The sequence below is a fragment of the Anolis sagrei genome, chromosome 2, assembly GCF_037176765.1.
Source record: "Anolis sagrei isolate rAnoSag1 chromosome 2, rAnoSag1.mat, whole genome shotgun sequence".
Classification (NCBI taxonomy): Eukaryota; Metazoa; Chordata; class Lepidosauria; order Squamata; family Dactyloidae; genus Anolis; species Anolis sagrei.
This window is the reverse complement of record NC_090022.1, coordinates 39,533,507-39,557,610: the sequence shown is the minus strand read 5'-3', so window position 1 is coordinate 39,557,610 and position 24,104 is coordinate 39,533,507. Positions and strand designations below refer to the sequence as shown.

Sequence of the window (24,104 nt, the reverse complement as noted above, 5' to 3'; positions counted from 1 at the left end):
AGTGGTCTAGTCCATTCCACCATTGCCTCCTGGGTTGCTTGAAAGAAAGCAGCCCAGTGTCTCTTGGTCCAGTTGAATTGGTGTTTCTAATAGATACTGGAGGATAAGACATGTAACTCTCTTTTATTTTGCTCTTTTAAAAGGATTAGTGAAAGGTGCGATGCTGAAGCTTCATGTTTATATTTATCATACTTATTTGTGATCTGAGAGGTTGATAAAGTGGCTTTAGTGGATTTTTAGCAGAGTACAGATTGGTGATTTGAAATGTATGGGACCAGGAATGTTGCGTATTTCAGGTTTTTCCATATTTTAGAATAGTTGCATATACATAATAAGATAATTTTGGGGATGAGACCAAAGTATAAACAGGAAATTCATTTATTTTTTCTTTCTATTTTTGTGTATATATGTACTTTTAAATACACATAGCCTATGCACAATATTTTATTTGAATATATATTTAATTTGAACATTTAATAGAAGGAACAACTAATACTAATAATACATGTGATATTGCTAATAATATTGCAGTACAGTGGTATAGTGTAATATAGTAATATATAATACTACTATTGTGCTATGCTAATAATTATAATATAGTATATGTACATATAATATTGATTATAATGTTGTAATACAATATAATACTAATAATACAATATAATAATATAGTCATTATATATTTTATATTACATGTGCTATTGCTAATAATATTGCGGTATAGTGGTATAGTACAATATAGTAATATATAATACTATTATTGTTCTATGCTAATAATTATAATATAGTATATGTACATATAATATTGATCATAATATTGTAATACAATATAATACTAATAATACAACATAATAATATAATTATATATTTTATATTACGTGTAATATTACTAATAATATTGCAGTGTAGTGGTGTACTACAATATAGTAATATATAATACTATTATTGTGCTATGCTAATAATTATAATATAGTATATGTACATATAATATTGATCATAATATTGTAATACAATATAATACTAATAATACAATATAATTATATTTTATATTACATGTAACATTACTAATAATATTGCAGTATTGTGGTGTAGTACAATATAGTAATATATAATACTATTATTGTTCTATGCTAATAATTATAATATAGTATATGTACATATAATATTTATTTATTTATTTATTATTTGAACTTATATGCCACCACTCCCCTGGGGCTCGGAGCGGCTTACAAGAATGGCTAAAATCTAACAAAATTTAAAAGCAATTTAAAACAATTTAAAAACAGCAATATCAAACATTAAAAGCCTGTCGAAACAGGTATGTCTTACATGCCCTGTGGAAAGCTGGTAAGTCCTGCAAGGCACGGACTTCAGGTGGCAGAGTATTCCAGAGTGATGGTGCCACTGCTGTGAAGGCTCTGCGTCTGGTTGCTGTTAGACGCAAAGTCTTGACACTGGGAATTTCCAATAGATCTTGGTCCTCAGAACGGAGGGATCTCTGGGGGTGAGGCGGTCCCTCATAATATTCATAATATTGTAATACAATATAATACTAATAATACAATATAATTATATATTTTATTTTATGTGTATTATTACTAATAATATTGCAGTATAGTGGTGTAGTACAATATAGTAATATATAATACTAATATTGTGCTATGTTAATAATTATAATATAGTATATGTACATATAACTTGTAAGCTGCTCTGAGTTCCCTTCGGGGTGAGAAGGGCGGGATATAAATGTCGTAAATAAATAAATAAACTATAAAAACATCTATACATACCTGCATACACATACATACACAAACACACACACACACTATACACACACACACACACACACACACACACACGTACACATATACATACACACAAACACACACACACACACACACATTATACACAGCATTTAAAATATTTTGTGCATCTTTGTGTACCCTGAAATACCAGAAAGGAAAAATGCTACTATCTCAACCACAATTTTGGTTTTTGGATTATTTCCAAAAATAAGCGATTCTCAACCTGTATGCATTTTGAGAGGGCTCTCTTTTGGGAGAGCGTGAATCATAAAGACAGGGAAATGTTTGTGAGAGGAAAGCAATTGTTTGCCATTTTAAATTGTTTTTGCAAGCCATCTGTGGCCATCACTGAAATCATGAGGCCTTTGGGGATGTGATAATTGTGAAATTGCTCTAAAATTTCCTGGATAAATGAACTTGGCAATGGACAGAATAAAAAATACTGGGGGAATATATACATTTCTGTTTCTTTTTTTAAAAGTGCATTAACAGTGTATTGATTTATTGGAAAGGGTGTACTCCCTAGAAGATTTAGTTTATATTACTGTTAAATCTTTGAGTTTAGTCCTTTGAATTGTTAGACTATAATCCTATCCCCCCTTTTTAAGAGAAAGCCTCAGTAGATTCAAATGGGACATCTTTTTTTTTTTTTTTGGAATAAACATGTACAGAATGGCATTGTTAATATCTTTATATTAAGAAATATTTGACAGCATGTCACATCTGGTTTCTTCTGGCGTAAGTGGTAAACAGCTTAACATTCAAACATGTCGATGAAACATGGCAGGACTTATCCGTTGATCTTACCCAGGATCAATCACATAAAGCCATATATAAAGACCAGTATTTGTTTTTATTGGCAGAAACATATTCAAATTGGCGAGAAATTAGACACAAACGTCTTGTGATATTTAGCACTCTTAATGTTTAGGTTTGTTGATAAGCCTCCTGGACTCCAGGAGGAAAAGTTTTGGATCCTGTAAATCCTCCTTACTGAGAGAATTCCCTTGTTTTTATAATTGTTGCATTTACAAATAGTACAGCCCTAAACAAATAGTAGTCCTAAATAGTACGTTCTTCTGAGTTATTCTCATATTGTCATAACAATTTTACTGAATACACAGCACAACTGAGCTTGTTTCCACATCCAACAAAACTATAAATTTGGAGTAGGGAATATTGGACTTACTGAGTTGTTGTAAGTTTTTTGGGCTGTATGGCCATGTTCCAGAAGCATTCTCTCCTGATGTTTCACCTGCATCTATGGTAGATATCCTCAGAGATTGAGGGGTCTGTTGGAAACTAGACAAGTGAGGTTTATATATCTGTGGAATGTTCAGGGTGGGAGAAAGATCTCTTGTCTGTTGAAGGTAGATGTGAATGTTTCAATTGGCCACCTTGATTAGCATCTAATGGCCTAGCAGTTTCAAGATGTGGCTTCTTACTGCCTGGGGGAATCTTTTGTTTAGGGGTGATTAGCTGTCCCTGATTGTTTCTTGTCTGGAGTTCCCTGCTTAATAATAATGATGATGATAATAATAATAACAATCATCATCATCAACTTTATTTGTACCCTGCCACCATCTCCCCGATGGGGACTCGGGACGGCTTATATGAGGCCAAGCCCAAACAACAATTACATAAAATGCAACCTTTGCTTTGAGTGTTGTTCTTTATTTACTGTCATGATTTTAGAGCTTTTAAATATTGGTAGCCAGATTTTGTTCATTTTCATGGTTTCTTCCTTTCTGTTGAAATTGCCCACGTGCTTGTGGATTTCAGTGGCTTCTTTTTGTATTGGTCTTATGCTTGTACTCTTACTGCTGAGCCATAAGTTGAGCTTCATAGCTTTTCTTGAGACTACAGGGCAAAACTAAGCATTATTATTATTATTATTATTATTATTATTATTATTATTATTTGAAACACAACAAGATGAGTCCACAGCAGACATGATCACTCTGCTGGCTGTTGTATTGGATCACACGTCGGACACTTCTCAAGTGTCTAGGACTGTGTGATGTATCGGCGAATGATGCGTCAGATCCCAGTAAGGTGGCCTTCTGCAGCTAGCAGATGGTAATTTTGTCAGCGCCGATTGTGTTTAAGTACAGGCCAAGGTCTTTAGGCACTGCACCCAGTGTGCTGATCACCACTGGGACCACGTTGACTGGCTTGTGCTAGAGGCTTTGCAGTTTGATCTTTAAATCCTCATATCGTGTCAGCTTTTCCAGTTGTTTCTCTTCAATCCTGCTATTGGCCGGGATTGCAATATCGACTATCCATACATTGTTTTTTAACACGGTTGTGAGTTCAGGAGTATTGTGCTCCAAAACTCTGTCAGTCTGAATTTGGAAGTCCCAGAGTAGTTTAACTTATTTATTTTCTGTAACTTTTTCAGGCTTTGATCCTACCAGTTCTTTGTCGCAGGCAGATGGTTATTATTATTATTATTATTATTATTATTATTATTATTATTATTTACCTTTAGTTTTTTATATTGTATTGATAAGATGGTTGACATGGTTAAAATTTAGACTGCTCACGAGGAATGTAACTTTGAGATGTCATTGCAGTGATAGAGGCACATTACTTTTTATATTTACTGTTCCATCATATGATTCTGATGAAAAAGATAGAACTGCGGGATACTTGCAAATAATATAATTTTTTAATACATAGAACTGGAATCTGCCTTCTGGCAGTATGTGAAACTGAGGTGTCTTTTGAAGAGGTCAAGAGGGAAGAGTATAATTTAAATATTTTTGTAATATCGAGTATCTTTTCTAAAGCTAAGGTTCAGTTTATTCCTGGAAAGCTTGACATTCCAAACTCTTGGGAGTACTGAGATGCTGTCTGTGCTCCTGAAGTTGGCCATAAAGAAAGAGAGCCAAATTGGAAAGGATGATTTAGAAAGTCCAAATTTGCTGGCAGAGACTTCCTGTAGGTAAAATATGTAAACAGCCCACATACAAACAGGACTCTTATTTAACTAATGGGGTATTTTCTTGTTTTGAATATCAAAGAGCTTATTTTCCTATTAAAGTCTCACTTTTTTGTTAAATTGGATTGTGTATATCCTCCCATGCTTGGTATGCTTCCTGAATTAGTGAGAGTAATATTTCCCCTTTCCGTTCACCTATGGAAGAGGCTAATAATAATAATAATAGTAATAATAATAATAACAACACTTTATTTATACCCTGCTACCATCTCCCCAAGGGACTCGGTGCAGCTTACATGAGGCCAAGCCCAAAATACAACAATACAAGCAATAACAACAACAATACAAGCAACTTAAAAACAACGAAACAATAAAACAATAACATAAACATTATCAATATAGTATAACCATGTCATGTAAACCCATTCCTCCTGCAGAGTGAAGTTAGCATTTTAAAAAATATAGTTTCAAGAAATAGTTGAGATTGAAGGGTTTTCCCTCAAAATCTTCTGGCAATAAGACTGTGAAGGAAGAAAATTAATACTATAGGGCGGTTTCACCCATATAAAGTTTCAGCGTAGGCTGCTTTATAACAGGCATTTCCCTCACATTCTTGCGTCCTGAAGGAGTACAGGCACATGACACCTCATCAAAATGTAATGAGAGGACCCACACTGTCAACTGGGTGTCCTCATTTTGCCTTTCAACACAGTGTATCATGTAAGCGCAATTTTCTCATGAGCTTGTACTCCTTTAGGAAATATGTATGTGGTGGAAATGTTTGTTTGCAAGTGGGCCATATTAAAATGTTATTGCATATATCACAGAGAAGCTAGAAGCATTTGTACTTAACTACTTAAAGTCCATGTTTGCATATAATGGTTAACCAGGGTTCCTGGCTTAATTTGAATAAGCAGCACAATGGTTGAAACAGCTTGCACTTCTTACTTTGTGTGAGGAGATAGTATGATCATGTCTGCAGCAGCATGATTATGTCTGAAACATTTACTACTATATAGTGTTTAAAATGTTTAAAAGCAATTTAAAATGTTTAAAAACAATGATTTTGGGTTGAAAAGATTAGCCTTTTACAAGAAACATTGCCCAGGGGACGCTCGACTGTATTTACTCAGTCTTTTAGGAGGCTCTTTCCGTGCCTCCGCGAAACAGGTGAACAAAGCACTGAATGAAACATGCAGAATAATCACAGGATGTCTTAAACCTACACCTGTTGATAAACTCTACAAGCTAGCTGGCATTGCCTCCCCCCTCCCCCGCCTCAACCAATGTGTGACAAAAAGTTGCTGCTAACGATGAGAGAAATAAGATTGAACACTGTGAAAGTCATCCTCTGCATGGCTATCAGCCTCTTCCCAGTAGACTCAAATCAAGGAAAAGCTTCATGAGAACCACCACTCCTCTTAATGTTTCCCCAGCAAGAGTATCCCTCTGGGTAGCTAAATCAGGCAGTTCCAACTGGATTCCCCCCCCCCCCAATGAGGGTCTTCCTCCAGGGGCAAACCAAGAATGGGCAATTGGAAGTCCCTGATCAGACTCAGAAGTGGAGTGGGCAGATCAAGAGACAACCTGGCAAAATGGTATTACCTAGAAGAATCCTCCACCTTGTGCAACTGTGGAGCAGAACAACTCCGCATATGTATGCTTGTTCACAATGCCCTGCCTAATGCATGGAGGAAGAACTGTTTAAAGCTACTAACAATGTGGTCACTGTTGTCCCTTTTTGGTCAAAAATCATTTAACCGCTTGTGGTTAACAGCCTTTGAAGACTGCCCGGAAGCTTCAACTAGTCCAACGGTCGGCAGCCAGGTTGCTCACTGGAACAACGTACAGGGAACATAAAACTCCTTTGTTACGCCAACTCCACTGGCTACCGATCAGCTTCCGAGCATAATTCAAAGTGCTGGTTTTAACCTTTAAAGCCCTAAATGTTTCTGGCCCAGACTACCTGTCCAAACGTATCTCCTGCCATGAACCATCACAAAGTTTAAGACCTTCAGAAAAGACCCTGCTCTTGATCCCACCACTATCACAAACACGGTTGATGGGGACGAGAGACAGGGCCTTCTCAGCAGTGGCCCCCCACCTATGGAATGCCCTCCCTAGAGATATCAGATTGGCCACCTCCCTCTTGTCTTTTAGAAGGAAAATCAAGATCTGGTTGTGGGACCAATCATTTGATCAGGGAGCAGCAAGTGGAAGAAGATCACACAACTTATGGCAATGAATTGACCCGGACTTTTTTTGGATTTCGATTTTAATGGATGTGTCTTAATTAATTGTTTTAATTGTTGTTTAAATTTTTAACATTTTGATTGTACTGTGGTTGTTTTTATCATGCTAGCATCGTATGATACTTTTGTTAGGCTGCCCTGAGTCCTCTTTCGGGGGGAGAAGGGCGGGGTATCAATACAGGAAATAAATAAATAAATAAATAGTGTTCCCTCTATTATCAGTTTTATAGTTATTTATGCACGAAACAAATAAAACCACTATATATACTCATGAATAAGTTTATCCCATGTATAAGTCAAGGGCAGATTTGAGAGCCCACATTATGGGTAGGTCGAGAGTCACTCTATGCAGAGGGAAACGCTCCAATGCCTTATCAGGGAGCTGCTGTTTCCCCACCCGGCAATCAAAAAGGCTAGAATAGGCACCTTGGCAAAAAGACTAGTGGAAGTCCGTACTTGTTTCAGATTCTCCTGGGATAGACTAGGCTTTTGCCTTTCACCACTCTACTCAAAGAAGGGGAGGGGTCCTTTTTTATGTAAAAGGTTAAAATACGGTATTAACTCTCATCACTCCTCTGAGTGAGAGGAGAAAGGTGAAAGCCAGTCTGTTCTGGGAGAATCTAAAAGAAGCACCGACCCCCCTCTATTCTCTCAGCACTCTCTTGAGCAGAAACATTTTCCTGCCCAAGCATTCAAAATAAATAAATAATAATATCCAGGAGCAGTTCCAGAGGAGAGAGAGTAGAGGGGATGGGTGCTTCTTTTACGTACTTGTGTTATACTTGGATATACTAAGCTCTCACCTTTCACCACTCAATTCAGAGAAGGAAATGGTTTCTTTTTCAATATGAGATAAGGTATGATACTCAGATTGACGCATTGATAGATTTTGTTTTCATTAAGAGTTATGGTACGATACATTGTCCCATGGATATGTTCACCCAGACTTTGGGGGTTGATTTTTTGTCTACACATTTGGACTGGTTCTCAGTATGCTACTATTTTGCATCAGTGATTTTTAGGCTATGGTTTATTAATTCTTGGCATGCAGTTTGCTTTCCGGAGATAACACGAGAGCAAGATGAAAGCATAACGTATAAAAACTCACTTGTTCTCTGACAGATGTTTTGTTGGCATGAAGCATGACCAAATTTAGCAGCACCCACTTTCTGGCTAGTAGCATTTTGTGACTTTTTCCTGCACCTCAGGTTGGCTGCAACATTAGTTCAATTTTAACTTAAGAGCCAAGCAACTGGCATGTGCAAATTGAGAAAATCCCGTGCTCTGAAACAGCAAAGGAAAAATTATGCATGTCCACAATACAAAGGAAGTTTTAAGGGTAATATTTCCAGATAGCACTACCTCATTTGAGAATCTTAATATTATTTTACCTTTGAAGCCTCTGTGTGAATGAGTGGGAGGTCACTTTTGAGTATTTAAAGTAGTTTAAGGATGGTAAAACTCTTAGTTTGCACCTTCCATTTCTTTTCATAAACAATCCCTGGTATTATCCCTTTAGGGAGATTATTGGCCTATGCTTTAAAGACCATTTATGTGACTATTATAAGATGCAATGTACTAAATGGTAGGATAAAAAATCTGTCAAGTGAGAGATTCGTGATACACTTGTTCACTTACATTATTCAAAACAAAACAAAGATTGTAGATTTAAATGAAACTTAGCCCAGAGTAAATATTGTGATCATATTCTTGGTATATTTGAAAATGCTGTTATTCTGATTCATATTTTATGCTGGTTTATACTCAGAAATTGTTCATACCTGTTAAGAGCATTTTAGTATCTTCTTGTTCCTCTACTACTTTCATTCTTTATCATTAACTAATTCCCAGGAATATAGTACTAGATGTCTATTGACAAACTGTTGCTAAAACTCAACTTATTGTGAGCAGATATCTCAGCCAATAGTTTATTAAGTTTGCATTTTATATTGTTTTTTGGGGCGGGGGAGGGTTGTTTGGGTTTTTTAAAAAAGGGAATTGTGCATTCACTCCCCCCCCCCCCTTCCCTCCAGCAGAAGTGAATAATTCCTCTGGGGCTGAAAAATAAATTAAAATTTCCTTCTTGTGTAGTCATTAACATAGCCAATTTACAAAACCCTTTATAAGAAAAATGGCTTTGTAATGGGGACACTGTCAGACTCTTAACTACACACTGCTGGGAGCCGCTCTAATAACGTCTAATGCAGTTGTAGGGAAGCGAATCAGTAACAGAAAGCAAGATCACTGCTTGACTGCTCCCTTTCCTGACAGGAAGAAAAGGACAGTGATCAAGCTGAGGTCCTCAAAGGAGGCCCTTAAATCACTGGATAACATGAAGAATGGGATGATACACACAGGCTGCTGTAGAAACCATCTAACAAAGCATTTGAATTGTAGTGAGCTAGATAATTCTTGTAGGAACATTTAGGCGACTGATCTTTTTGCCTTGCACATTAGAAAAGTGCCCGAAAGATAATGGGAAATGTTCAAGTGTAGTCTTTCTTTTTAAAAAGCTGTTTATGACATGGCATTAGTAATAAGGCACTGTGTCAAAAACTCCACCAGGAAGGGAGGTGTTGAGCCCTGTATTGCCAAATCCTTGAAATCGGAGGCAGAAAAAAACTAAAACAAGAAAACACAATGTGCCTGTTTACCCCCCTTTTTAATGACATTGGAATATGGCCCCGTAGAAGATTCTCCAAAGTCCAAAGCAACAGAAGTATTTTAGAAGGTAAAGATAGAAAAGGGAAATGCATCTAGCTCCTTTGGTTTTGGCCATATGTGTTTTTCAAATTTCGGTGCAACATTTAAGATGATAGGGTAGCAAGGGATGAATTTATTTCAGTCCCTTAAACGCTCTATTAGACACATGATTTGTTTTTGGTTAAACTACAAATAGAGGTTTGTGAGGGGTGGTGGCTACCAAAAGAGATCCAAGTTAGAATGGTTATTAATTTCCAAGCCTCAGAACATTGGAAGTAGCTTTGTTATTTAAAAAAAGAGACTAGGAGAAGACCAGAAAGTGCTTACACTCCAAAGAACAGACATGGGATTGATTTAATAAATTCAATATGTATGTTAAAGGAAATATTCCTAAGGACAGTATTTGAGCTGGAACTGATGTAGCTTTTTCCCCTTTCTTTTTGACAGCTAGCTTCTGAAACATGGCGCAGTGACAATCAGTGACAGAAAGCGAGGACAGTCAGGTTAGTTCTTTTTGTTCCATGTTGCTTTTAAATGGCATCAGATACAACTCTGGTTAGAACATGCCTGAAAAACTGTAATGTCTGACTCGTGTCACGTGTATATGGCCCAGTTCAAACCAGATTCGGGCAAGTGTTTCCTTTCATTGTCATTGAGAGGACTTCAGTTGAAGAGGTTTGTCTGAAAAGTTCACCGTGCAGTAAATGAACTTGGAGCATGTTGATAGCAGATTCCCCAGAGCCTATAATTTCAGTGTGTTGCATATCACACCCTTCAGACAACCTATATACCAGATGCCTAGGGCTGTTGTGTTTAGCCACATACATTCAGCCTGGCCTCTGGAAATGTAAAAGAGCTCTGGAGAATGGAAGTACCAGTAACCTTCAAGACAGCTGTCAGAAGGTGATATTTAAAGGTCCTGACCATTTGAAAGCATGTGAATACTTTTGAAAACAGTACTTTGAGATGCTTTGGTTTACACAACACTTGCATATGCAGATTGGATCCTGACTTCAGAGCAGTGGTTTTTAACCTGTGAGTCCCCAGGTGTTTTGGCCAACAACTCCTATAAATATTATTATTACTATTATTATTATTATTATTATTATTATTATTATTATTATTATTATTTGAAGCACAATAAGATAAGTCCACAGCATACAAGATCACTCTGCTGGCTGTTGTATTGGATCACACTTTGGACACTTCCCAAGTGTCTAGGACTGTGTGATGTATCGGCAAATAATGCATGCTGATCCCAATAAGGTGGCCTTCTGCAGCTGGCAGATGGTAATTTTGTCAGTGCCAATTGTATTTAAGTGCAGACCAAGGTCTTTGTGCCGATCACCACTGGGGTCACCTTGACTACCTTGTGCCAGTCTTTGCAGCTTGATCTTTAAATGCTCATATCATGTCAGCTTTTCCCGTTGTTTCACTCCTGCTGTCACCTGGGATTGCAATATCGACAAACCATACTTTGTTTTTTAGCACGATCGTGAGGTCAGGAGTATTGTGCTCCAAAACTCTGTCTGTCTGAATTCGGAAGTCCCAGAGTAGCTTGACATGTTCATTCTCTGTAACTTTTTCTGGCTTGTGATCCCGCCAGTTTTTGTATCCCACCTCCATCTCCTGAAGGGAGTTGGGCGGCTTACGTGGGGCCAAACCCAATCAAAATAGTTAAAACATGACACAATTAAAATACATAACAACAAGGTAAAGCAACACATTATAACAGTATAAAACAGGCATCAGAATCAACAACAAGGTATTAGGATTTCTGGGAGCTGAAGGCCAAAATATCTTGGGACCCACAGGTTGAGAAGCACTACTTAAGATAAACTTAAGATAAACAAGCAAGGAAAGCTTTAGAATGCAAAGTAATACTACACGACAATATGATTGTTGTGTGAATGCAACCATATCCATCACATAAAAATCGTTTGTGTTTCTCTGAGATCATCATATAGTAGGAGGCAAAATGTGATGCTGAGAGCCATTGGGTAAAAAGAACAAGATGACTTTTGGAGTTATTTGTATGTTTTATTGTTCTGTCGGCTTTACTCTAATTTCAGTTTCAGTTGATACTATTGATTATACTGAACAGTGCTTGTTCAGGCTATAGTATTGTACTCAATGTGCGGTAAAATGTTACTCTTTTCATAAGTGACTTGAGCATAAAAGGTGAAAGTATACAATTAATTTGCCAGCACTTCCTTTAAAATAGTATGCTGGATTTCTATAAAATGCTGCCTGGAGCAATATTCCAAGTAAATTATTGTTATTTACGATGACTTTTTTGCTTGCATATTTAAAGTCAACAATTATGTTTCCTTTTTATGCTTAATGGCTTTGTACAGTATTTTTAGAAACCTGGTCAATTCTTACTTCTCTGAGTTTGATAGTCTTAAAAATACATAAAATACAGATTGATAGATGAGCAACTTTTTGAATCTATTAATGTATAATGATAATTTCATTTTCATAAATAAACCTATGGGAATAAAACATTTGAGAATATAAAACTATTGATAGTATTATTGGTTTTAGCTGGGACACATTGGTGGGTTGTGATACGAGTTAGTGGCTTCTACAGCCTCCATATTTGTGCAGGACCCCGAGAAAGTGGGAAAAAAGTGAATTGTACAACTCTTGTGCAGAGGTGTGGTCCTGATTCTATGGCATACATTGACCATAGAATCACTCTGGAGGAACTATGGACTTTTGGGGGTAACCTATTAATCAAATCTGCAAAAGTTAAACTTGCAAATGTGAAGGGTGAACTGTATTTATTCTTGACCTCAGTTAAGCATGTGAATGCTCTATCTATCTATCTGTATGGTGTATATGAAACATAAATGAATTCCATTCATTTCCTGTCCAAGTTCCTCATTATGCACAAATGTATGTATTCCAAAATCCAAAACATTTCTTGTTCCAAGCATTTTAGATAATGGATACTCAATCTGAATATAAATATACTGAACAAATAAATAACTGCTATTCTAAGGTACCAGAACCCTTCTGAAAATAAATAGAATCTGCCATGGTCTGATTGTGGAAGTTAAAGAGGGTCAGTACTGCCAACAAATGCCAGTTAGGCCATATTTCAGAGGAATGACCTGAAAATGAACACCCCACTCAGAATGAACACCCCACTCCGAAAAACCTATGAAATTCATGAGATTGCCATAAGTCAACAGATGACTTGAAGTCACTTACATTGTTTGAATAAGATAAAAGGATATATCTTATGTAAATCCTTGTACATAAGAGTCTGGTGAGCACCAGGCTGGTGAATTAATGTGAGTTGCAACCTAACATATAGCAACAGGTCAGTAGTAAGAACAAACAGCAATACCAGCCACAGAACTCTTGCCTAGATGCAGAATGGCTAATAGCTTGCATATGCCAGAGGGATCCTCAAACTTTTTAAGCAGAGGGATGGTTCATGGTCCTTCAGAGTGTTGGGGGTGGACTATAGTTTGAAAAAATGAACTAATTCTGATGTGCACTGCACATATCTTATTTGTAGTGTAAAAAAAGCATGAACAATACAATATTTCAAATGAAGATCAATTTTAACCAACATGAACTTACCAGTTTTTCAGTGGGAAGTGTGTGAGCCTACTTTTGGCTCAGGATAATTACAATTATTGCTGTGTATCTTCAAGTAGTTTCAGACTTAGGGCAAGCCTAAGTCTAAATTTTTGGGCAGGGGCTGGATAAATCACCCTGGAGGGCCGCATCTGGCCCCCAGACCTTAGTTTGGGGGCCCCTGATTTAATGTAATGAATATTGTTCCAAAAACAAGTAATCTTGGATTTATGACCTTCATCTCTTCCGTAGCTCCTGGCAGGATGTTTTCATACTTGTGGTTGCTGCAAAATAGCACAGTTAGGCAAGGATTCAATATGTCATCAGTGTTGTCTTCAAAGTATTTCACAGACTCATTGTAGTGCTTCCCTCAGGATTCCTTAACATTAACAGTAAAGTGTGATTTTAATAGCTCCCAGGCCACAAGGAAGAGTTTTGCTGCATTCCATGCTTTGGATTCACTGATGGCTGAGAAGAATGTCTTTTTTTGCTGCCAGTACTACTACTACTAAGTTAGGATCATTAACGTGTTTCTTCTAATGTTCACACCTGATGCAATTTTTCCAATTGCATTTCAACCATTCCTATTTATATGTTGGCCCCATTTGCATCTGCACATGTAAATTAGCATCATTTGCATGTGAACTCCATCTGCATCTGAGCCTATGCGCATCATTTCTTGCAGCTCACCAATGTACCAAGGTTCTGACAGGGCTCTGATTAGTGGAAGTGACTACCTGGAAGCAATTGTATGAATTGCCTGGGGTGATAACTGCATTACAGAGAGAAAATAGCATCAACAAATGAGCTGCCAATGGTGATAGGGGATAACTCAGACATTTTTTAGAATCCAGATGGTCCCCTAAGGTAGGCCTGCACAATTTGTGGCCTTCCAGGTGTTTTGGACTTCAGCTCCCTGAATTCGTAATCATTGGTCAAGCTGGCTAGGGCTTCTGGGAGTTGGAGGTCCAAACCTCTGGAGGGTCATAGGTTGTGCAGGCTTGCCATAAGGGAGTGGTTTTCATCCTATGGGTCCCCAGATGCTTTAGCCTTGAACTCTCAGAAATCCAAACAGCTAGTAAACTAGCTGGGATTTCTGAGAGTTGTAGGCAAAAACACCTGGAGACCCATAGGTTGAGAACTACTTCCGTAAGGTTTTAGAGTGGAGACTATTTTAACACCTATCATCCACCAATTCTGCAGATGGAGGGTGCTTGTAGGTTTGAATATCAACACAAAAATATGACCATAACAAAGCTGTCAATAGAAGCTTAGCCACTTTAAACTTCAATCCTCAATCACTTATGAAAAATAAATCAGATATCTATCCTGCTACATGTATCTAACTTACTTACTGGGAGAGACCTACAATTCATGATAATCATGATACCCCCAGTTTGGGTTCTGAGGTCTCCCAAAACCTGGGTGTCATTGATACATGTCCTAGGCCAGTGGTAGTGAACCTATGGCACATGTGCCAAGGGGCTCTAAGAGCACTCTATGTGGACCCACACACTGTTGCCCAACTGTAGGGCCTAGAAAGTCCCCACTACAAGCTCCCCATGTCAAGGTGCTGTTGCTGGCCTGCAGCATGGTGCACTCACTGCTGGCCGTGCTGGGCTCTCTTGAGAGACTGTGCCTTTGCCAGCCCCAGCCTCTTTTGCTTCACTCATCGGTCATGCAGAATGAGTGCACTTTGACCTCACCTTTGACCTCCATATATCGGTGGAACGGAATCATGAGATCTATAGTTTCCCCCAAGGTCTTTAGCCTTCTCTGCCCACAGAAGTCTGGTGCCACCACCAAACGATCAGTTCCAGGGTTCCGTCGCACTAAACCATGGCAGTTAAAAGTGGTTCCAGGCTGCATTCATTCTGCAGTTGAGATGTAGATTACAAGTAAAACAACCAAAAAATGATCCTATTAATAATAATAATAATAATAATAATAATAATGAATTTATATTCCGCTCTATCTCCCCGAACGGACTCAGGGTGGATTCCAAACATAAAAGGCAAACATTCAATGCCCGAATACAACAATATATGCATACTAACAAAATTTAAACAACCCAACATATAAATATGAATTATGACTTAACAACTAAAATGAAATAAAAAACAGCCTATTATAACAAAAGCCTCTGTGTTTGTGTACATATATGTGTGTGTATATGGCTTCAGTAACAACAACATCAGCAACAAATCATAACACTACTAAGAACAATGAATTTCTTACCCACTTCTTCCTGTGGCTTGATGTGGGGTATAATATCATTAAAGCCAAATTTGAAGAACTTAATCTTTCTTGCTTACACTAATTAGATTTAGGAAATCTGGAAAGGGAGCCATTGGAATTTCAAGAAGGCTCTATCTGGAAAAATAAACTCTGACTTATGTGAAATACTTGAGAAAGATAGAAAGGATGACAAAGGACAGCACAGTTCTGAAAATGAAATACTTGAAGTGTGGAATTCTCTGCCAAATAATTTTAAGTTAATGAAAGCACTTGGGATTGCTTTCCTTATTTGGTTTCTATCATGTTTTGCTTGTGAGCAGCTGTTTTCAGCTTTGAATTATACCAAATCTGACACCAGAAATACACTCAGATATGACCTGAGTACTGCATGTGTTGCTCTGAAACTCACTAAGTTTGAGCCAAGGTTAGACAAATTATCAGCATGCATCCAACAGCAAAAATCACATTAATTATTTAAAAGTATGCCAATTGCAAACATTTACCTTTCAATAAAAAGTTGTTTGTATCACTGAAACCTCTGTTATTTTGTTTTACTTTTAAGACAAAAATGTTAATGTATCAGTTGTTTTTTTCTAAATGAAAACCTCAGTATTCAGGTTAAATGGTTGTGTTGGGACTTTGCGACAAGTAAGTGGGTTTTGGGTTGCAGTTTGGGCACTTGGTCTCTAAAAGGTTCACCATCACTGTCCTTCGTCATATGTCATATGCTACTGGGTAGGCAGAAAGATAAACCATGCACTATAAAAACCCTAATCTCTCACATTTGCTCAGTTTAAGATGCTCTCAGATTGTAACTTGTCTTGACAGACAATCTAGAAAGTGATTGTAGTTGTTCTTGAGCATATACTGTTGTTTTTTTTAGTATTTCACACACAAACAATAAAGACTAAATTAATATTCAGAGTTCAAAGTATAGAGAAATAGTTACTCTTCATTTTTTATTTTAATTATTACGAATTATTACTCCTTAGATTAGAAAACACTTGGGAGCATTTTAGCAAGCTAATGAAAAGTTTAAATCATGGTTTTCCTAGCTGAAGATTGAAAACCGAGACAAGACGCACCTTTCCCTAGAGTTAGGGAAAGGTTAGAGCACCTGTTCCAAAACAAAGGGGTGCTGTAATTTGGAATTGGGCCTAAATACCCTGAAAACTCCAGATCCTTCCCGATGTTTGGAAGCTAAGCAGCCCTGTTTAGTACTGCCAATGAATACCAGGTGCTGTAGGCTAAATTTCAGAGGAAGGAATTTGCCTAAGAAAACCCTATGAAATTCATGGGTTTGTCAGAGGTTGACAAATGGCTTGGAGGCAAACACACACACATAATTTCATGTTAATATGGTACCAAATACATTTAATATTTTATATCGATTTAGTAATAGTATTAACAGGGCTTCCAGTAAATTCACTGGTAGAAGACCTTGTCTTGTATGACTTGTTAATTTAATTTAATTTATTTATTTACAACATTTCTACCCCTCTCTTCTCAACCCCCGAGGGGGGAATCAGAGCGGCTAACACTGGCAACAATTTGATGTCGCAAATATCACAATATAACAACAATATAAAACCATAAATACACAATAGATAAAAAAACAATAACATTAATTATACAGTCATATAGCCCACTCCATTATCATAACAATAATATTGTCCAGTTCAATGTCCAAAGTGCCATTATGCCTGCTAGCCAAAAGCATGGTTCCAATACCACAATTTAAGTTTTTTCCTAAAGGAAAGGAGGTAGGACGCCAATCTAATGTTGCTGGGGAGCTAATTTCAAAAATATGTTTTGTCTTTTGATTCTGGGAAGGTATATAATTAAGAAAATTGTGACTGTAGATTTGAATGCAAAAAATAATGCAGTGCTATATATGTTGAAGATTAAATATTGGATAGTGGATTAGGACAAGGAGACTATAAATATGGAACTTTGTAATGCTGTCTCATATATGGGGTAGGGGCTGATCTTCTGAACTGGAATCCGTATGACAGCATATTAGTAATCATTAGACTTTTAGTCCAGCAAGAAGGTTGTAGATTTTGCCCTTTAGGACAGAGATAATAGACACAATAGAAACATCACTGTTAGCCTGTCAACCAGTAGCTTAATGTCCTCTGTCTAGGTTCTGGATGCTGAAATTTTCATAAACAGAAAAGATAGCTGCTCTGAAAATGATGTTGAACAGATTTTGCTATACTCGGGAGAGAGTTTTCGGTAGCAGGTTGTAAGTAAGCGAAAAATATGATGTTAAGTGTGGAAACCTTGAGACATGTCTCAGAGGAAAGGAAGAAACGTTAAATTTCAAGGCTGGTGGCAAAACTGTTGAAGCAAATACAAGATAAGCTCACTTTAATAAGACAATGGAAGTAAAGTAATATCTTAAGAAGTCGTAATTTGTTAGCTATGGCAACTAACGGTAGCTTCCCTTGTTTATATGTTACTTCTAGAGCTAGGCTGCTAAAAACTGCCCTGAACAAATGATCTACAGTTTCTCCTTCACATTTGCTGGTTTTACATTCATGTGATTTGATTATTTGCTGATTTGGCATTGCCTCACCCTGGCCACTTTCTTTCTGATTTCCAGGACAGGAGTGGTACTTGACTCAAGTTCCTTCACCCATGGAAATAGGAATGTAGATTGTGTTAGGGCCCACCAGATCTTGACTTAGTGGGTTTCCCATCTCTATGGGCTAAGGTGCAGGAGCAGTATGTGCCTGGTGGTGGTGGTGGCGGCTGCTCCTCCTTGAGGCCATTGCGTGAATGTGGCCTATGGTTTCAAAAGGGGGGCATAAGCAATTGCTATTACCCACTCCTGAAACTGTCTAGAATTTTAATATATTTTATTGTTGTCTCGTTGTTATTAGCTGTCCAGTTGACTTTGCTTCTATTTTTCTGAAGCCATTCCTTGACATGTTGTTTTAAACCCTGCATATTGGTTAAATTTAACTATTGTCAGTGAAAACAATCCAATGATTTTCAAAGGTAGCTTATTTCCATAGTTAATGTAAAACAGAAATAGAAACTTTCTCTTGTTGACATGCAGGGTGGAAAGGGTGGGGGGGGGGGAGATTGGTCAATCCTCTTAATGCTAAACCATAGCTTAGTGTGCGTGGTCTTTGTTGGCATATTAATTTTTCCATTGGGATTAATTTTGTCCATTATTGTGAACCCTCACGTTCCCTTTAAAAGGTTACCACAGTGAGATTTATTCCTATCCAAACAAAATACTAGTGGGAATTCTTTGTCTAATTCATTTGGGTTTAAAATTGGTAAGCAATTATATTGTAAAAATTCTAAGATAAGCTGGTCTACAACCTTGATAGCTAAAAATATCAGACCTTTCCTGAAAACACTAAAAGAAGATGCACAAAGTTTACAAAACAATGTTTAATGTATGTCCCTATATTAATGTGTTTGATAAGAATTCCCTTGATAATTACTATATAGTCTTGTAACCTCAAGGTCCCTAGAGAAAATATTTATGATAGATAATACTATTTCTACTATTGTTCAATGTCTACTGTAAATCTCTTACTCTGTAATGTCAAAAATGGCAGTTGGCCATTCCTGTTTATCTCCTGAGTATTAAGTTGTCCTGTGTGAGTAGTTTCACACTTGGCCATTATAATATCTGTGTAAATGGCCCTTTATATTTATTTATTTATTTGCAATATTTGTAACCCACTTTTCTCTAACCCGAAGGTTACTCAAGGCAGCTTACAACCCGGCAGCCATTCGATGCCATAACAATATACAATTAAAACATTTAAAACAAAATGGTAAAATCCATTGCCTTCACTGTTAATCTCATCCAAAACATTGTCTGAGCCATTCCACAATTCAGTATCACATTTGTCTATTGCACTGTGTTTCCAAAAGCTTGTTCAAAAAGCCAGCTTTTTACTTTTTGCCGGAAGGTCAGAAGGGAGGGAGCCGATCTAATATTCCTATGGAGGGAGTTCCACAGCTGAAGGGCCACCACTGAGAAGGCCCTGTCTCTTGTTCCTGCTAGACACTGCTGCGAAGAAGGCGGGACCGAGAGCAGGGCCACCCCAGTTGGTCTTAAGCTCCTAGATCAGTGGTTCTCAACCTGGGGTCCCCAGAGGTTTTTGGCCTTCAACTCCCAGAAATCCTAACAGCTGGAAAACTGGCTGGGACTTCTGGGAGTTGTAGGCCAAAAACATCTGGGGACCCCAGGTTGAGAACCACTGTCCTAGGAGGTGTATGCTCCTTGAGTATTGCTCCAATGAGCAACCTGGCTGCCGCCCACTGGACCATTTGAAGCTTCCGACCAGTCTTCAAAGGCAACCCTATGTAGGGCACGTTGCAGTAGTCTATATGCTTTTGGATGTTAGATTTCCAGAGGAGGAGACATTCAGAAGCTTGGAACCTGAGCCATCAATTCATGGCCTACTTATTTTCTCACTTTACTACAGAGGGCATTCTTGAATTCTTTAGCTATCTTTACTTCCCCCCCCCCCCCCTTCACTTAGTTCTAGCAGGAGAAATGTTCTTTCCTAAGAGGTCTTTGATAATGTAGTTTGTATTCGTATCTCAGAAAGAATTGCTTCTATTGAAAATTCAAGAAGTAAATATTATAATCAACGAAGCATCATAAATAACTTTTATGTCTAAATCAAGCTATTAAAAGCTTTTTTTATTTTTAAGTAGATAGGGGAATAAAATAGCTGCATAGTTCATAAAGTGGTATACTATTACTGCCTGCTGTGCCCATGAATTATGCCAGCTTTTTACACTTGTGAAGTAAAAAGCGGATTAGAACTGTGATCAATGTATTATCCTATATTTCTTATTGTTCATTATATTTCCTTTTTGAGAACCTTTGTAGTCTAAATGGCTACTAATGACATAATTACAATTGTTTGTCACTACCATAATGTGTGATTTCCTATCTTCTCATGAAGATGTAAGTTAGATAAAGGAGGAGTTTTGGCAGGAAGACAAAGTGCAGTGATTTATTAAAGACCAGATGTGGTTGTTAAAAGCTTTTTTATACAGAACGACTTAATTGAGTGATGTGAAATAGGAATGAAATATCTGAGCATTATAGGCAGCGGTTCTTGATGTGAAGGACAGAGTTGCTTATCAGAACATGTGAAATAGTTTGCCGATTTTGCTGTTGCACACAATGTTATGCACATTTAAATAGTATCAGTAACAATAACTATAATGATAAAAGTTACTGTTGTAGTTGATGGGATAATCAATGTCTTTTGTCTCAAATCCTAAATTGTTTTGCAATGTCATGGTTGTGGTGCCATGCAAAGTGATGGATCTGCATGTAAAATATCAAGGTTCAAACCGCAGCTCAGTAGATGACCCTGGATGGAACACTGGCTCAGCAGCCCATTTTACCCCTCAGGATTGCTGAACGGATAAAATTAGAAATGAATGAAAACAGATATTGAAGTCAGCATGAGCTAATTAGAAAAATAAAGGGATAAAATGTGAGGAGGAGATAGTGTAGTATCAAACAAATAAAATCCCCAAAGGGGACAAAGGGAAGGTAAATGAATTGAAATACCACTATTTACAATCCATATTTCATTAATTTTGGAAATATTGTGTGAGAGGTTTTTGTTTTGAATATTTGTCTTATTTGAACTTTTCCTTGTTTTTGCTTAGTTACATGAAGTTCCAATACTTTCAAGACCAATAAAAATAATTTGGCATGTAGTTTTGTGCACAGTACTCTACTTTATCAGATTCACCAGATGCATCTGGTGAAGTGAATGTGCAAAATATTTGGCACAAAAATAAGTGCTAAAAAATCCTTTTGCTTTCCAACATACTAACATGGTTGCCCCCCCCCCCCCGAAAATCATGGACTCTGCATGGAAAGTTCATTAGATGGCAGATTTTTGAAGAATCGACTACGGAATATGGTCAGGCTCTAAATCGGGTCTTTGGTTGTTGAATTGGACTGGCTATTTGGCTATTTGGTTTGATAGTAATTGTTTTAAAGTGTTTGTCATATTTGTTGCATGTTGGCGGCATTGAATTGGTGCCGGTTTGTAAGCCACCCTGAGTCCCCCTTCGGTGATAGAGAAGGATGGGATAGAAATGTTGGAAATAAATAAATAAATAATGGGCAGTGTGCTGTGATATGAGACTATATAGAGGAGCTGAGTTGTTTGAATGGAAGAGCGCCTTGATGTGAAGTATGGGCACTCGGCTGGCACAATTGCACAGATTGTGGTAGCTATACTGCTCTCTCACATACAGTTTATTGATTGTTGCAAATGATGCTTTCCCATAACCCCAGTCTTGCACACTTCCACAAGTAATCACATTTAAGTCCATAAGCATCTGACCCGAGCCTTTGTCCTAATGCATTCTATTTGAGGACCTGCTTGGTGATGTTTGGATTAACTCATTGATCAACTAATTACATTATTAATTAATTAATCTTCCCAGTGAATTCACCTAATTTTGTAGATCCCATAGTTAATACTGGAGTTACAAATCTGCTATAGTGAGTTAGATAATTATACTTCGTTAGGAAATATCTCTCCTTCTGTCACATTCATTAAAACAGGAAAACCTGCTGCCTCAGGAGAAGGAATATAATAATTGGAGGAAATGCACCACATGGCTCTGTTTGTTTGTTAGACAAACAACAGACAATGGCCAGCATCCTGTCAGGGACACCTACATGTTCTCCTATGTATGTGGATGTTCTTGGAGGGTGGGGTGCTGTAGCAGTTGGCATTCCCTTCCTCCACAATGCCCAAAAGGCCATCCCATATCCTGCACACTCCTCAGAAGTAATGAAGAGCAAGTAGGATCACAGAAGTATCTGTCTCCATCCCTGTAGCCAGAAGGGAAATTCTGATGTCAGTACTGAGACCTACTGGCAACCTTTGGAAGTCTTAGCACTGATGTCATTATTTTGCATCTTGCTATGGAGACATAGCCAGATGTTTAGGTCTGAATCAGTGTTAAAGATTTCAACTGTTTATTCTTAATAACAGTAATGTTTAATTTTATTTTAATGTTTTTATATTTTAGGGTTTTAAATTGTATTGAACTCGTTTTAAGCCGCTTTGAGTCTCATTTGTAGAGATAAAAAGCAGGGTATAAACAAACATAGTAATAGCAATAGCAACAACAACCACAACAACAACAATTGTGCCTGCAGCCGTGTAGGATGGCTTCAGAAGCTTCTCAGTAATCCATGGGGTAAGTTTATAGAATGGCTTAGTGTAGATGTTTATGTAAATATTTACTTTATGCTTGGGAATGTTGGAATGGATATTTTGTAATTTTTATTGAGACGGTTTTATTTACTCAAATATATGGAAGTCACATCATATGGCGGCTTAGCAACACATTCTAGCATTTTTTAATCAATAAAAATGCAGGGTGTTTGAAATTGATGGGCCCAATTTCAAAACAATGTATTTCATGGTGGCAACATGTTACAATTACACAAAATCTTACAACACTTTAATCAAGTTTTACTAACCATTTTAAGCCATTTTTAAACAAATCAAAAATGATTCTATAAATAGAGATGATCTCATTAGTCCTTATGTTGTGGGGTCACCGTATTGCAAATGAATGAGACTCGGGGCTGTTTGTGAGCTTGGAGAGGTGTCTAGTGGAAATTGTTTGAAACTGCTCCACCCTTTCAAGTGGTAAGAGTTTAATTCATGGGTGGTTCATGGTTTCAGAGATATAGTGATTTCAAAATGATTCCATCCTTTTGAAACACTCTATACCAGTGATGGAGAATCTTGATTGCCCAAATAGGAAGAGGGGGTTGGGCACTGAGAGGGGGGGGGGCAAGCAGTAGGTGGGCAACAGGTGGTGGCAAGTGGTGAGGGAGCAGTGAGCAGAGAAGGGGGCCGGCTGCAAGTGGAGGACAAGCGATAAAAAAGCAAGGGCATGAGTGGCAAGAGACCAAGAGGGCAGGCAGTGGAGGAGCAATGAGTAAGGGCGGCAGGTGAGTAGCGAGCGAGCAAGGGGGTGGGCAAGCAGTGAGTGAGCAGGGGAGGTGAGGGGGGCAATTGGTTTGCCACTGCTGCCCTATACTATATGAACTTGGGGGGTGGGGCAATCAAGTCGGTTTAACCAATTAACAAAAGAATGAACAGTAAGAAATAATTAGGTGGACTACAAACAGTATAATGAAAAATGGTTAAATTGGTTTTAAAAAATTAAAAACCATAAAATTCACAGATTCTGATAAAATAAACTAGGTCAAAAAGTCTTAATGTATAGGGTTTATTTCATGCTAGAATGATGTTACTGTTGGTATCAGTTGGGCCTCTTAGAGGAAGGTTTCCTGTAAGTGGAACAACATAGTGAAGAAGGTCTTCAAAGACGTCCACACTGTGGGGACACAGAAAAATATCTCCTGCAGATCCCAGTCTCTGGATACACATGGACATATAGATATAGTTATAGTTATATATGAGAAGATGTGCTCATTCTGGCTTGATGTCCTAAATCATTTAGGGCTTTAAATGTTATCACTGTCATCTTGTACGCAGGCTGGAAACATATTGGCAGCCATTG

General features: G+C 37.6%; 1 protein-coding gene across 9 annotated transcripts in view; it reads left to right on the top strand.

Annotated features, from left to right (window-relative positions):
* FOXP1 (forkhead box P1) overlaps nt 1-24,104 on the top strand; it is a 612,918-nt gene that overhangs the window by 176,653 nt on the left and 412,161 nt on the right. For 8 of the 9 annotated variants that reach the window (XM_067463468.1, XM_060766355.2, XM_060766356.2 and 5 more), the window contains one exon: nt 10,152-10,207. The exons of the other annotated variant lie outside the window; for it this stretch is intronic. The gene's annotated coding sequence lies outside the window, so the exon portion shown is untranslated. The remainder of the gene's footprint in view (nt 1-10,151; nt 10,208-24,104) is intronic. 9 annotated transcript variants of the gene reach the window in all.